The sequence below is a fragment of the Cryptotermes secundus genome, unplaced genomic scaffold (genome assembly GCF_002891405.2).
Source record: "Cryptotermes secundus unplaced genomic scaffold, Csec_1.0 scaffold537, whole genome shotgun sequence".
NCBI classification, from domain to species: domain Eukaryota; kingdom Metazoa; phylum Arthropoda; class Insecta; order Blattodea; family Kalotermitidae; genus Cryptotermes; species Cryptotermes secundus.
Window position 1 is genome coordinate 2,429,519 of NW_019740661.1, and position 13,664 is coordinate 2,443,182.

General features: G+C 43.6%; 1 protein-coding gene across 10 annotated transcripts in view; it reads right to left on the reverse strand.

Moving 5' to 3' along the window:
- Positions 1 to 13,664, reverse strand: part of LOC111872496 (protein retinal degeneration B) — a 159,934-nt gene that overhangs the window by 87,402 nt on the left and 58,868 nt on the right. The window contains exon 1 of one of the 10 annotated variants that reach the window (XM_023866471.2): positions 6,181 to 6,387. The exons of 8 other annotated variants lie outside the window; for them this stretch is intronic. The gene's annotated coding sequence lies outside the window, so the exon portion shown is untranslated. Of the gene's footprint in view, positions 1 to 433; positions 554 to 6,180; positions 6,388 to 13,664 lie in introns of those variants that run through there. One more of the 10 variants, XM_023866472.2, reaches the window with a different exon arrangement.

The window sequence follows — 13,664 nt, forward strand, 5'->3', positions numbered from 1 at the left end:
GAAATTCGGAGTGGCCAATTAAGTTCGCATTGTCCGCGCTTTACGTCTGAATTCTGGGCATGCAAGTTACCGACGGAAACTATGTATTAATTCCATGGAATATCCACCTCTTTCAGAAAAGGCTACTCACTCAGCTGGTCAAGAAATACCTTGGTTCTTATGGAACCTGACGATTCATTGCCGTGCTCATAAAAACTCATCACCCAATCCTTTCTTGAGCCATTTCAATCCAGTTCACATCCTTATACCCCGTTTCCTTAACATTCACGTTAGTACTGCCCTGCAAACGATACTAAGTCTCCAAAATGATCTCTCCCTTTCGAGGTTCCTCCGGTAAAGCTTCCTATGCACTTCCCTTTCCACGCCCCACCCATATAATCGTCCTAATAATATAAGATTATGAATACAAAGCAGAGAGCATCTCGATACTCACTTTTCCACATCCTACTGTTACTTCCTCCCCATGATCCAAGCAGCCATGGGATATGTAACGAAAGCCTGAAACCGCTTCTGCAAGGACTCCAAGTGTCCCAGGCCTGAGCGTCTAAATGGTACAAGATTACACATTACGAATTCCGAGTCAGCACCTCAGACCCAACGAAGCACAGAATGTGACACGTGTTGCTGTGTATGTACGTTCACACGCTGTCCTTTCTGTTTCGGAGAATGACAGTACAAACAATGCTGCGCTGATGAAGGTCAGTTCTCTTTCGAAGGTGCTGGCAGTTGGTTGTCAGGAATGTTCCCATTATAAATAGTCACACTTACAGCTACACAAGATGGTTCACCATAATGAACCCACAAAGCTCATATCATACTTGAAACCTTTTACTGTAACACCTCTCGGTAGTACTGAACTTTTGCCCATAGTCCGGAATTCTAAAGAACACAATGTTTCGGAAACTGGATCTGTTTTCCAACTCAGGCGACGGGTATGAGTCACCTCTGTTGTGCTTGTTAGAACTTTTCAGAATGGAGCCAAGAAGTTGAATAATACAAAATTCTATACCGTGTATCTTGACATAAAGACTGGGGAATTTTATACAAGAAGAAACTTCACAACTTTCCCACTTTACGTGGCCGCGCCATAGCTCAAGCGGTTAGTCGCTGGCTTCCTACCGCGGCGGCCCGGGTTCGATCCCTGGTCTGGTCAAGTGGGATTTGTGGTGGACAAAGTCGCGCTGGGGCGGGTTTTCTCCAAGTACTTCGGTTTCCCCTGCAAATCTTCATTCACCAAATTCTCCATCATCATAATCACCCGGGACAGGCTACAATAGGCCAATCAGTGGCCGCCGTGCTGAGTGGCCCCAGTTGGACTCCACCCCCAACTAAGCGAATTAAAAAAAAACACTTTACGTCGGAATTTCTGCCTGTACGCATGCAGTAATGTATCACCGGACAAAGTACAAGTTGTGGTGGCTAAACAAACGGCTTGCGACACAAAGGAACTTTGCACTGGGTTAAACTCGCTCGGGGTAAGGTCAAGCACAAACCATGACGTATTCCACATAATTTAGTTTCTTATTTAATTGACATTAATACATGACGTTAAAAATCGACTAATGGAAAGCTGATAATACTACAGCTGTTACTCTAAAGTAATATATTATTCTTCCTTGTACTTCTTTAAACATTAACGAATGCATTTAATAGTGTCAGGATGTAATCGGTATGCAGCTACTGTCAGCAGCCATATGCGCTTGCGCCGTGTAATGTGAGTTATGATAAGGTATTCGTGCTATGTTCCAAATTCAAGGGGTTGCGTTGTAATGACGTCGACATAAGCGTAAGTATATATTACAATATAATTATAAAACATTGCAGGCAATGGGCAACCCTGTACGCAGTAAGTGAAATGTGAACAATACAAATATAATTCGAGGAAAATAACGAGAAAAGCAGTCATTAACTAAATAATAAAAATCTTTTCGACTTCGTAACATGAATTTAACATGTAAGAATAGTTCAGTGACTGTTTATTGTAAAAGCAAATTAAAGTAAAGTAAAGTAAAGTAAAGTAAATGTATCCCTGTTACAGGCCGTGGAATCCCATAGGGTTGTGAGATGTTGAGGTTTCCACATTTTCTTGACAATCGGCTCATAGATGGCGGCAAGATTGTCAGCCCTACGCGCCGGCCGCATTTTACCCCCAAGAATATTCCTGGTACTCATTTCTGTTAGATGCTGAGTCGACCCCAGGGCCATAGTGCGGCTGGATTAGGTCAACTGAAAAAAAAATCAGATGACCTCATCGAGAATCGAACCCGCGACCTTCTGCCTTGTAGCAAAGTGCCTCAACCAACTACGCTACCGCGTGCCACCGATTGTTTATTGCAATAAGCTAAATTTAATGTGTCCGTTAAGAGTTACAAGTATAAGAAGTACAAGGAGCTGTTGTAGAAGACAAGTAATTTCGTTATTTAGATGCAGTCAGTTCTAAGGGAAACGAAAACGAAGAACTGACACTTTCTGCGCTTTTCTAAATTTCAGTGGCTTATTTTAAGAAAGCCCCACATGTTGAAGGAGCGCTTCCTGTCACGTCCTCAGCATATCGCCTAGGAGCCTGTGCTTGACATAAACCTGATAACAATTTCCGACATCTGCAAAAATCTGCTGAAGGGCATTGACTGCTTTCCGCAGGAGCTTCTCAGAATAAATCTAAATGGATGGCAGCCTTCTGGTAAAAAGTTGAATGGCAGTTTGTATGCTACCAGATGCTCTGGGTTGGTTTGACCGATGTCTACAATAACAAAGATCAAAATATTGCAAGGCATTTGATCAACGCGTTGCCAGGCAACAGCTCTCTAAACACAGTCCGACACACAACGATAGAGGCTGTTTTTTCCGTGTTCGCGGTGATGTTACGCAGCGGTGGGTGGCGGTCATGTGACATGCGTTTCATGTGATGCGTGTTCGTTCCTAGGCTATATAAGTGATAGAATTCGTTTGGTTCAGGGACGAGTCAATTCTCGGTAGGGGATAGCCACGGGAAGCTCGTAGTCAGCCTGCTAAGATCTGACGACTTTATGTTTGCTGCAGCACAGTGATATTAGGTGTGTGTGATTTAGTGAGACTTTTATAGTTCCTGTATTATAAATCCGTGAGGACTAATGCAGATAGACTGAGATTAGTGTGGGGTAATTGTAAATTGTGTCAATCAGCAACAGTGTTATAATTATTTGTAGTTACGACCTGTAAGTATCAAATAAATACAATTACCAATCCAAACGCGCGTCTTAGTCACGCCTACATGTGACAATATAATTCACCGAAGAGCATGTGGCATAAAAATTATGTAAGAATTATACTCATGTTCCTTCATCCACAGAGCAGGACGGTGTAGTGGCAATGCTTTAGATTTTCACTTGGGAGGTGGTCGGTTCGGATCTAAGACGCGACATCGACTACAATGACTTAAGGTTTCTGTGGTTTTACTGAGTACCCACAGAAAATTTTCGGGACAACCAACGGTTACCTCCTTCAAGATCCCCTGCAAACTCATTATTCGCCGCTAGATGCTATATCGTTTCAGATACTGCTAACGGTATAAAATAAACTATAAACCTACCATAATCCGCTACGAAATCAACTGAAGATGTTGCAGTAGGGTGTCACGTCACATGCATGTTACGGGTCCCGGCTGTCTGTGGTTCAAACGATACGTTTCTGTGAATGTAAACATGTGACTGTACTAGGAAACATAAACAAGTAAATCTGTGAAGTGATTCAAAAGTTACTGGCAGGCGCGGATATTATGGTACCGGAAGGAAACTTACCCTTACAAGGGAAACTAAGTTACATAATTATACACAAGAGTACGAACTTCCACTATTAAGATTCAACACTGAAAAACTGTTATGATAGTTTGTCTTTTTACATACATGCAATGCAGATAATCAAATTCGCACTAATTTGATACATCGACGAAATGCTAATCTGAGTGTTATGTAAAACTGCACATTTTTTTTTTCCTTGGCACTACAGCCCCAGTGGGCCATGAACTCCGTTCACTTCGGTTTTTCTAGATCATACACATTCGGTAGGACTCCTTGGGCGAGTGATCAGCTCGTCGCAAGGCCTCTACCTGTAGACAAACACAGAAAAACGCATACAAACATCCATGTCCTGAGTGGGGTTCGAACCCACGATCCCGGCTTCCGAGCGAGCGAAGACAGTGCATGCCTTAGACCGCTCGGCTACCGTGACCGGCAGTGTATAAGAATTCAGTTCGTACCTCACAGGAAACAGATCCGACCCCACGATCCCGGCTTCCGAGCGAGCGAAGACAGTGCATGCCTTAGACCGCTCGGCTACCGTGACCGGCAGTGTATAAGAATTCAGTTCGTACCTCACAGGAAACAGATCCGACCCCACGATCCCGGCTTCCGAGCGAGCGAAGACAGTGCATGCCTTAGACCGCTCGGCTACCGTGACCGGCAGTGTATAAGAATTCAGTTCGTACCTCACAGGAAACAGATCCGACCCCACGATCCCGGCTTCCGAGCGAGCGAAGACAGTGCATGCCTTAGACCGCTCGGCTACCGTGACCGGCAGTGTATAAGAATTCAGTTCGTACCTCACAGGAAACAGATCCGACCCCACGATCCCGGCTTCCGAGCGAGCGAAGACGGTGCATGCCTTAGACCGCTGGGCTACCGTGACCGTAAAACTGCACATACGGAACAGAAACTTCAAAAACTTAAGTTGGAGACAGAATTTGCAAATAACGGTTCGACAATAAAAACCAAGAAATCTTCCGTTATCAAAATAGTACTGAAAGGCACAAGTACGAAAAGTACGTCAAGAGCCATAAGAATCTTAGAAACTTCAGCTATAAACGACCACTTCTCTGCAATTAACTGCACATAAGAAAACAAGACTGAAAACACGTACTCCAGTGGAGCAGACCCGCATTTATGAATGTGACATCTGTGATTTCCATACTTAAGATTATTTCACGCAAAGCTAACGGCAATATAGATATAACACTAATCCGTGAGAAATTACTTCCCATGTATTTCATTATACGTTCAATGTGTCAATAATGGTTTGAAAATAACTGTATGCAAATAATGGGGTTTTGCACAGTAATTTCTGCAATGAGAAAACTTACAGAAATCGATTTGAGTTTCAGGCAAACTATGGGTTATACAACATAGATAAAAACCAAAATTTAAAGTAGGGTGTATACACCTAATCCCAATTTTAACAGAGAAAAGAAATGCTGGAAACTCACTCACTCACTCACTCACTCATGGAGCTGAGCCCTTCTTGAGAAGCCGCCAATTGTGCAGCTACTCAAGAACTTCCGAGCATTTTATGGAACTCTAAGGTTCATTACCGCGTTCACAAAGCCCTCCACTGGTCCCTATCCTGAGCCAGATCAATCCGATCCATACCATCCCATCCTGTCTCTCTGAGATCCAGTTTAATACTGTCCACTCACTTACGCCTTGGTCTTCCCAGTGATCGCTTTCCTTCCGGCTTTCCCATTAATATCCTATATGCATTTCTCCTCTCCCCTATTCGTGCTATATGCCCTGCCCATCTCACCACCTTGACTTGATCATTCTAATTATACTTGGAGAAGCGTACAAGTTGTGAAGCTAATTGCAATTCATGAACCTGTGCAAAACCGAGTCCTACTAGTACGGCAAGTGCAAGTCGGTCGCTCCGCTCTGTCTGAGGCGGCTTCATCAGATGGGACAGCGGCTTTCGGTGAATGGTGAATGCAAGCACGAGATTGGTTTCCTTAATAATCAAGCGGTAATGATCATTTCGGTGCAGGAAGAGCTTTGGAGTTATAATTTAAACAAAAAATATACATTTGTTATTTACCCGTTATATTACATGGCCATAAAACTTGGTCTCCCACCCTAAGGTAACATATTCGGATTATCGGGGGTGCTCAAGAGAATATCTGGACTTAAGAGGGAGAACGTACGTGGAAGCTGAAAAAGAAAATGGCATACAGAAGACTTCCATCAGTTGTACTCTTCATAAAATATCTAGGTGACCAAACAAAATAGAATGAGATTGGAGGGCCACCTAGTAGGCATGAGAGACATAAGAAACGCATACAAAATTTTCGTCGGAGAACCTGAAAGGAAAATGTCACTTGGGAAAATCAGACTGATATTCCACGCTCCAGTATCAGCTACAAAGTAAAATGACACACACTTCAACCTTTAACACTGTACCACTCCCAAAGAAGACGGCACCAAAAGTACAATGAAGCCAGGAGCGTTGTATCCAAGCTAACACCGACGTCAAAAGAATCCAATGTTCTGACTGGCACGCCGTAATTCCTTCTGGCAGTAACGAGATTACATTGCTGACAAGCGATTATGGCCTGCCACTGTCCTCCGCAGCTACAGAACTCGAGTCACGCTCGCGACCAACTGCGACCAGCGGAGGCGGTCAGGACCGTCAGGACCGCGGTCCCTCTGCCTATTGATCGGGCGCGCGACGCCAAGTACAGAAACATTGCAGCCGGCCAGGGAAAGGCGCCAACATTGAAATGCAGAGCTTTCTTACCCGAACCGCATCCTACATGAAACGCAATTTACTTAAAAAAAGGCACGACATATTTCTTTCCCCACGGGATCAAGAAATAAGCCTAATCATGAACGTTAACATGAAATTCCTCATAACATTCGAAATATTTTATTTTAGAACCAATAAGGCAAAGAATCCCAACGTTAATGCCTATAAACACTACGATAAACTGAACCTTTAACAATTCTGGATTTGTTCATTCATAACTTGTACTCTTCTCCAAGTATAATTAGAATGATCAAGTCAAGGAGGATGAGGTGGGCAGGGCATGTAGCACGAATTGGGGACACGAGGAATGCGTATAGCATATTGGTGGGAAAGAGACCACTGGGAAGACCAAGGGGTAAGTGGGTGAACAATATTATCTTAGAGAGATAGGATGGGATGGATTGGATTGATCTGGCTCAGGATATGGACAAGTGGAAGGTTCTTGTGAACACGGTAATGAACCTTACATAAAATGCTGGGCGGCCTCAGTAGTCTAGAGGTAACGTTCCCACCTCATGACTCGTGGTACGCGGGTTAAAAAAAAACCCGGCGGAGGTCGTGGAATTTTTAAGGGCGGACAAATTCAGGGAACAAGTCCTCCGGGAGGGACTTTAAAGCCGTGGGTCCCGTGTCGTAGATTTACGGCACGTAAAAGAACCTCATGTCTCTAGGAGACCTCTGAGCAAAATTAGGCCAAGTTTCCCGCCCAACTAGTTTCCAATTCCTCCGGTAGATGGGGGAAGTATCACGTACCACTGCCAGAGGAGGGGGGACCTCTCTGACAGAAAGTATTAGACTAAAGTATTAGATACCACTGCCAAGTAGAGGGTAGAAACCTTGCTGGCAGAAAGGGACTAGGAACCCTTGCCAGAGGAGGGACGACCTCGCTGACAGAAAAGGACTAACTATTAGATACCACTGCCAGTAAGAGGTTGGAACCTCGCTGGCAGAAAGGGGCTGATAGTAAGCACCATTATCGGTAGGGTATGGAGACAGTAGAAATTAAAAGGGGGACGCACAATGGACCAGTAACCGGTCTAAGTGCATGGGGAAACCCACCCCCTCAATACGGAAATACGGAATACATAAAATGCTGGAAAGTTCTTGAGTATCTGCACAACTGGCGGCTTCTCAAGGTCTCAGCTCCATGAGTGATTGTGATGATGATGATGATGATGATGATTATAAAATATCTTATAGCAGGTAACTGTTTATTTCGATTCAGAATAGCTAACTTATGTTAGATCAACTACATGGAAGACGGGAGTAAAATTTACCGTTAAGCCTCTTTATGAGAGTAACTTTTATTTTAGTAGTAATTACAAAAATCTTCCAGTTTTTTTTAATAATTATTATGCGGGCAATGTATTGGTATACATACTTTTTTCCCCCTTGGCACCACAGCCCCAGTGGGCCTAGGCCTACCTCCATGAACTTCTCCGTTCACTTCGGTTTTTCTAGATCTTACACATTCGGTAGGACTCCCTGGGCGGGTGATCAGCTCGTCGCAAGGCTTCTACCTGCACACACATACAAACTAAACATCCATGCCCTGAGTGGGATTCGAACCCACGATCCCAGTTTCCAAACGAGCGAAGACAGTACATGCCTTAGACCGCTCGGCTACCGTGACCGGCTGGTATACACTACTACTGATTGTACATTTAAACAATTTCCACTAAACACGAATTAAAAGCGTTCGCCACTGGCATGGTGCATTTTGCAAAGGGACTGTCACACATCATGTTGCAACATTGTATGAATTATCTTGAGCAAGCCAAAATTAGTGGGTGTACCAAAAACTGACGATATTAATGCCGCAAATCTTTGGCATGCATTTTCGTTGCGAGAGCAAAATGAAACCATATGTACGTGTTGTACTTTTAGTGGACTGCTTACAAATGTCCGAAATGTTCAGCATTTAAGGAGTGGTGATAAAAAGAACATGGGTTGAAAAGCAGACTCAATAAAAGACGTGAGTTCCAAATAAGCTCCAGGAGGGGGCTTATAATTTTGTACGCAGATCAAAGCAGACATTTAAGAGTCCAAATTAAGAAATCACTCACGTTTAGAACAAATTTACTGTCAATTCCAAGCAGACGAAATATATATTGTCACGTGCTGGGTATGTGTAACGTGACTAATAACTTCACGGCGTTCTGGATCTTAGCGAATTTATTGTACGTACACTCGCTCTTACACTTATACAATTCACAGTGTCCCAATTACTGCCATCTGCAGTATCACAATTCCTGGGTTCAACCGTCTTGAATCCATTCACCGGCGTGAAGTTATTTGGCGTTACAGTATCTTACAAAAACAGTGTCTAAGAACAATATGAAAACAGTGGACATTGAGGTTCTCACAACGGTGACTTCTGGGATGCCCGTGTAGCCCGGCAGAAGTAAACCGGGGCGTAGCGGTAGATTCTAAAGGGTTCTGGTGACGGCGTGTAACACTCAGAAATATTGCATGTTTGGACTTTGCCTATCGTCCGGTATTTACAAAAAACGGAGGACATAACGTTTCGAAAAATGGACCTGCTTCCGTCATCAGGCGTGAGGGAAATACCTAGTCCATTGGCCTCCTTAGAAACAGCGAACCTCAACGGACGAGTATCCTTTTTTTAAGAATACCAGACGATAGTAAGTGAAGCTAACCCTGTAACAGGCCGTGAAGGCCCATAGGGTTGTGAGATGTTGAGGCTCTCACATTTTCTAGACAATCGGTTCACAGATGGTGGTGAGGCTGTCAGCCTTGCGCGCCGGCCAACCTTTAGCCCCAGGCCGCGCCATAGCTCAAGCGGTTAGTCGCTAGCTTCCCACCGCGCCGGCCCGGGTTCGATCGCGGGTCTGGTCAAGTAGGATTTGTGGTGGACAAAGTGGCGCTGGGGCAGGTTTCCTTAGAGTACTTCGGTTTCCCCTGCCAATCTTCATTCCACCAATTGCTCCACAATCACCCTCACCTATCATCTGGGGCTGGTACAATAGGCCAGAAGTGGCCGCAGTGCAAGGGACTTAGTCCCACACCACTACCATTAAAAAAAACCTTTACCCCCAGGAAGATTGCTGGTACTCATTTCTGTTAGAGGCCGAGTCGACCCCAGGGCTATAGCGTGGCTGGGGGGATTAGGTATACTGAAAATATCCACCTCATCGGGATTCTATCCCGCGACTTTTCCGCTTGTACCATAGCGTCCCAACCAATTATGCTACCGCGTGCTCCTACTGGACGCTAGGCAAAGTAAAAAAACCTAGTAATTCTGAGCAGAACGTAGAAGCTTAGGTGTCTTGATTTGAAATTTCTCGAATCCCCGGATGTTGTGTACAGTCAGTACAGTAGTCCCCCAATACAGGATAACTATGTTGAATTTTGGTTACCATACTGGTGACTACTACTATCTTTCGCGACATACGTTGTGTGGTCCAGTAGAAAGTGACCTACCAGATTACGAGGCGATAACATCCCAGAAGATGATACTATTCAAATACGGAAATTGTAAAGGTCATCAAAAGGAAAAGCTTGACAAACCGCAAGAAAAATGCTATGCTATAGACAGAAATGCCGGTCACGGTAGCCGAGCGGTCTAAGGCATGTACTGTCTTCGCTCGCTAGGAAGCCGGGATCGTGGGTTCGAATGTCACTCAGGGCATGGATGTTTGGTGTGCTTTTTTCTGTGTTTGTGTACAGGTAGAGACCTTGCGACGAGCCGATCACCCGCCCAAGGAGACCTACTGAATGTGTAAGATCTAGAAAAACCGAAGTGAACGGAGAAGTTCATGGAGGTAGGCCTAGGCCCACTGGGGCTGTAGTGCCAAGGGAAAGAAAAGATAGAAATAAGTAATCAGATTCAAACATCAAATTAATGAAGTTCAGATCATAACAATGAAATATAAGATAACTATTTTTAACGTAAACCTAGAAAATATATTGATCAAGATTACAAGAGCGGACCTCACATATGCTGTACTGTTCACCTCCCTCAACCGCTGTAGTGACGCACTGCTCTTCTTGGGCCTTTTCTTTACAGCAAATACATAAGCGCGAATACAGTACAAACTCTGCAGAACCGTGTCTCTTCAGTCGTACACTTTTTGGTCTTGCTCAGTCCTGACCACTGTGAGAGGCCACTGGAGAAAAAATCTTTGTCTCCTTCGTTCTCGAAAACTCCAGAATTTATAATAATGAACAATTTTTAGCGAAAGTCATCACTCTGTTCATTCGTATTTCCCTTACTAACTGGATATTCTCGGGACGACCTCATTATCAAACAGGCTACAGCGTGTTTCGGATCTATTTCTGGATATCATGGACTACTAGTTTCGCTACTTAATTTCTCTGTAGTGTGAACCTCCTCAAAAATCCTTATGAGACAGTGATAGTTTACCAGTCCTTCATCCCAAAAAATTTTCGAAGGGCCTGTACACTCGTCTGTCTAGAGGTTGTAAACTCGTGTGCAATTTACCAGGAAGGCAAAACGAGTGCTTTCGGCAACATCGACAACATTAGCATGGAAGTGACAACTGGCGTGATCTAAAATTTTCCTATGAAATTTAAAATTTGAAAACATATGCATTCACTTTTTGAACATGCTGGTTGCCATCCACTCCTTCTCAGTCACCTCATAGTCGGGTTCAGCCCCTCCTTTGTAGCCTGCACTTAAACTTGAAAAATATCTTCCAAAGCGAATTTTCACACCCGAAAACAGTGACACCTTCTGCACGCTCTGGTGTTACTTTGTGTGCTAGTTTCAATCCCGTTTTAACATAACCGCCGTTTTGGCTGTGTAGAGTTAGGGGCACGTGGTAGCGTAGTTGGGTTGAGGCACTATGCTACAAGCCGGAAGGTCGCGGGTTCAAGTTCGGATGAGGTCATTGGATGTTTTTCAATTGACTTAATCCTTCCAGCCGCACTATGACCCTGGGGTCGACTCAGCCTCTAACAGAAATGAGTACCAGGAATTAATTAAATAATTTTCCTGGGGAGTAAAGCACGGCCGGCGCGTAAGGCTGACAACCTTACCGCCATCTTTGAGCCGACTGTCTAGATAATGTGGGACCCTTAACGTCTCACAACCTTATGGGCCTTCACGGCCTGTTACAGGGATAGCTTTACTCTTTTTACTTCAGAGTTAGTCTACACCCTTTCTCGACAAGGCTGTGACTCTGCTGGGGTCTAGGCCCGCCTCTAAAGCTGTCTTCCTCCAAACCCCACCTTCCATTTTTCAAAGAGGGGTCGCTTACGACTCCTTTGTTCTGACCGATTTCCCAAAATTCATTGCATGTTCCTTTCTTGTTGAAAATCTAGGTTTCGTTTATAACAGTCTTATGGAAGAAAAGCTGTGTTCGAGATTTACGGCACGGCGACTTCGGTTGCCATGATATGCTGAAATTAGACTCCAGCAACCTTCTAACGATGAAGCACGGATCTTCATTACCATCATCGGTCAATAACGTACATCGTTACGTAATCATTAGAAAATTTAGTGACTATGATGTACACTCAAGTGATGTTTTAGACACAGCAAGTCTTACGTGTGAAGCCTTTATCTCGCTAGAATTTGAAGACTCCTACTACTGACAAACCAGAGAGTTGGGTGTTATTAAGTAGTGAGCCTTGTTTGATATAAATATCCTCCTTCGCGTGTTAGCCAGTCCTTTCATATCTCACTAAACACTGCAGTAATAAAATAAGCATACTTAAAAAAACCATAAGTAGAACTGCAGAGGCTTACATAATGTAGATAACAGCTAAAATTTTAATTTTCGACATTCTGGTGGTCCTCGTGACGACCACAAGCTATAACGAGTTTCAATACTGAATGTATGGACAGGCAGACAAGCACTTTCTTAAGATGGCAACCACTTCACTACCGCGGTATCCACACCGGCTTTGGGTACCGAGGACTCTCTTCTGGGAGTGTAAAGCCACTCTCACTTCCGTCTGTTAGATATAAAGACCGCAAGTAGTTGACATAAGATCTTTCTGAGAAGAGGGCTGCGATACCGATCACCGACTGCTGACTTCAGAAGTTAGGGAAAGACTAGCAGTATGTAAACGAGCAACGCAGAAGTTTAGTACGAAGAGATTCTTTCTGAAGCAACTAAATGAGGAGACGGTAAAGGTTAAAATCTCAAACAGGTTAGCAGCTTTGGAAAACTTAGATGATGACGACGTGGATATCTATAGAGCTTGCGAAACAATCAGAGAAGACAGTCTATGTTATTACGAACTTAATCAGAATATGCCATAGGTCGACTAAGGATGTTCAAAACTATTCCATCAAATGAAACAAGTCAAATTCCAACAGTTACAGGATAAAGCCAAATAAAAGGAGATAATCTGAACAATGTAAGATGTCAACAGGAACAAAAAGAGAAATATCTGAAAGAATAAATTAGTGTACTTACAACGCACAGTAAGGACAAGAAAATTAGAGACTTGTATAGACGAATATATTAAGTTAAAGAGTATTACAAACCTAGAACTAAATGGTAAAGTGTGAGAACACTGATCTGCCTGCAGATTCCCATAACATTTTGGTTATAAGGAAGAACTATTTCTCTCTGCTACTGAATGTACACAACGCTAGTGATGCTAGGTAGATGGAAATACACGTACATACAGCTGAGCAGCAGTACCTGAGCCTAGTCCTTTGGGGGAAAGATTGCTATTAAAAAGTTCAAAAAAGTACAAATCGCCAGATATTGATCAAATTCTGGCAGGAATGATTCAAGCAGGAAGTAGAACATACGTCCTGAGATCCATGAACTCGCTACTTATGTTTGTAATATGGAGGAACTGCCTTAGCTGCGGAAGGAGTCTACTACTGTATTAATTTGCAAAAAGAGCGATAAAACTAACTGTAGTAACAGTCGAGCCATATCACTGTCATCAACTTCATAAAACATTTTATTCAACATCCTTTTCTCAACGTTAAGTCCATACACAGAGAACATTTTGGGTTTCGACCGTAACAGATCAACTAGTGTGTAAGATTTGAGGTTTTCACGACGGTGACCATGAAGAATGCCGTCTTCTGGGATGTGGTGCCGTGTAGATCTAGTGTAAACAGACGTTTCCGAGGCATGTATCGCCTCCTGAAGATGGAGGGGATA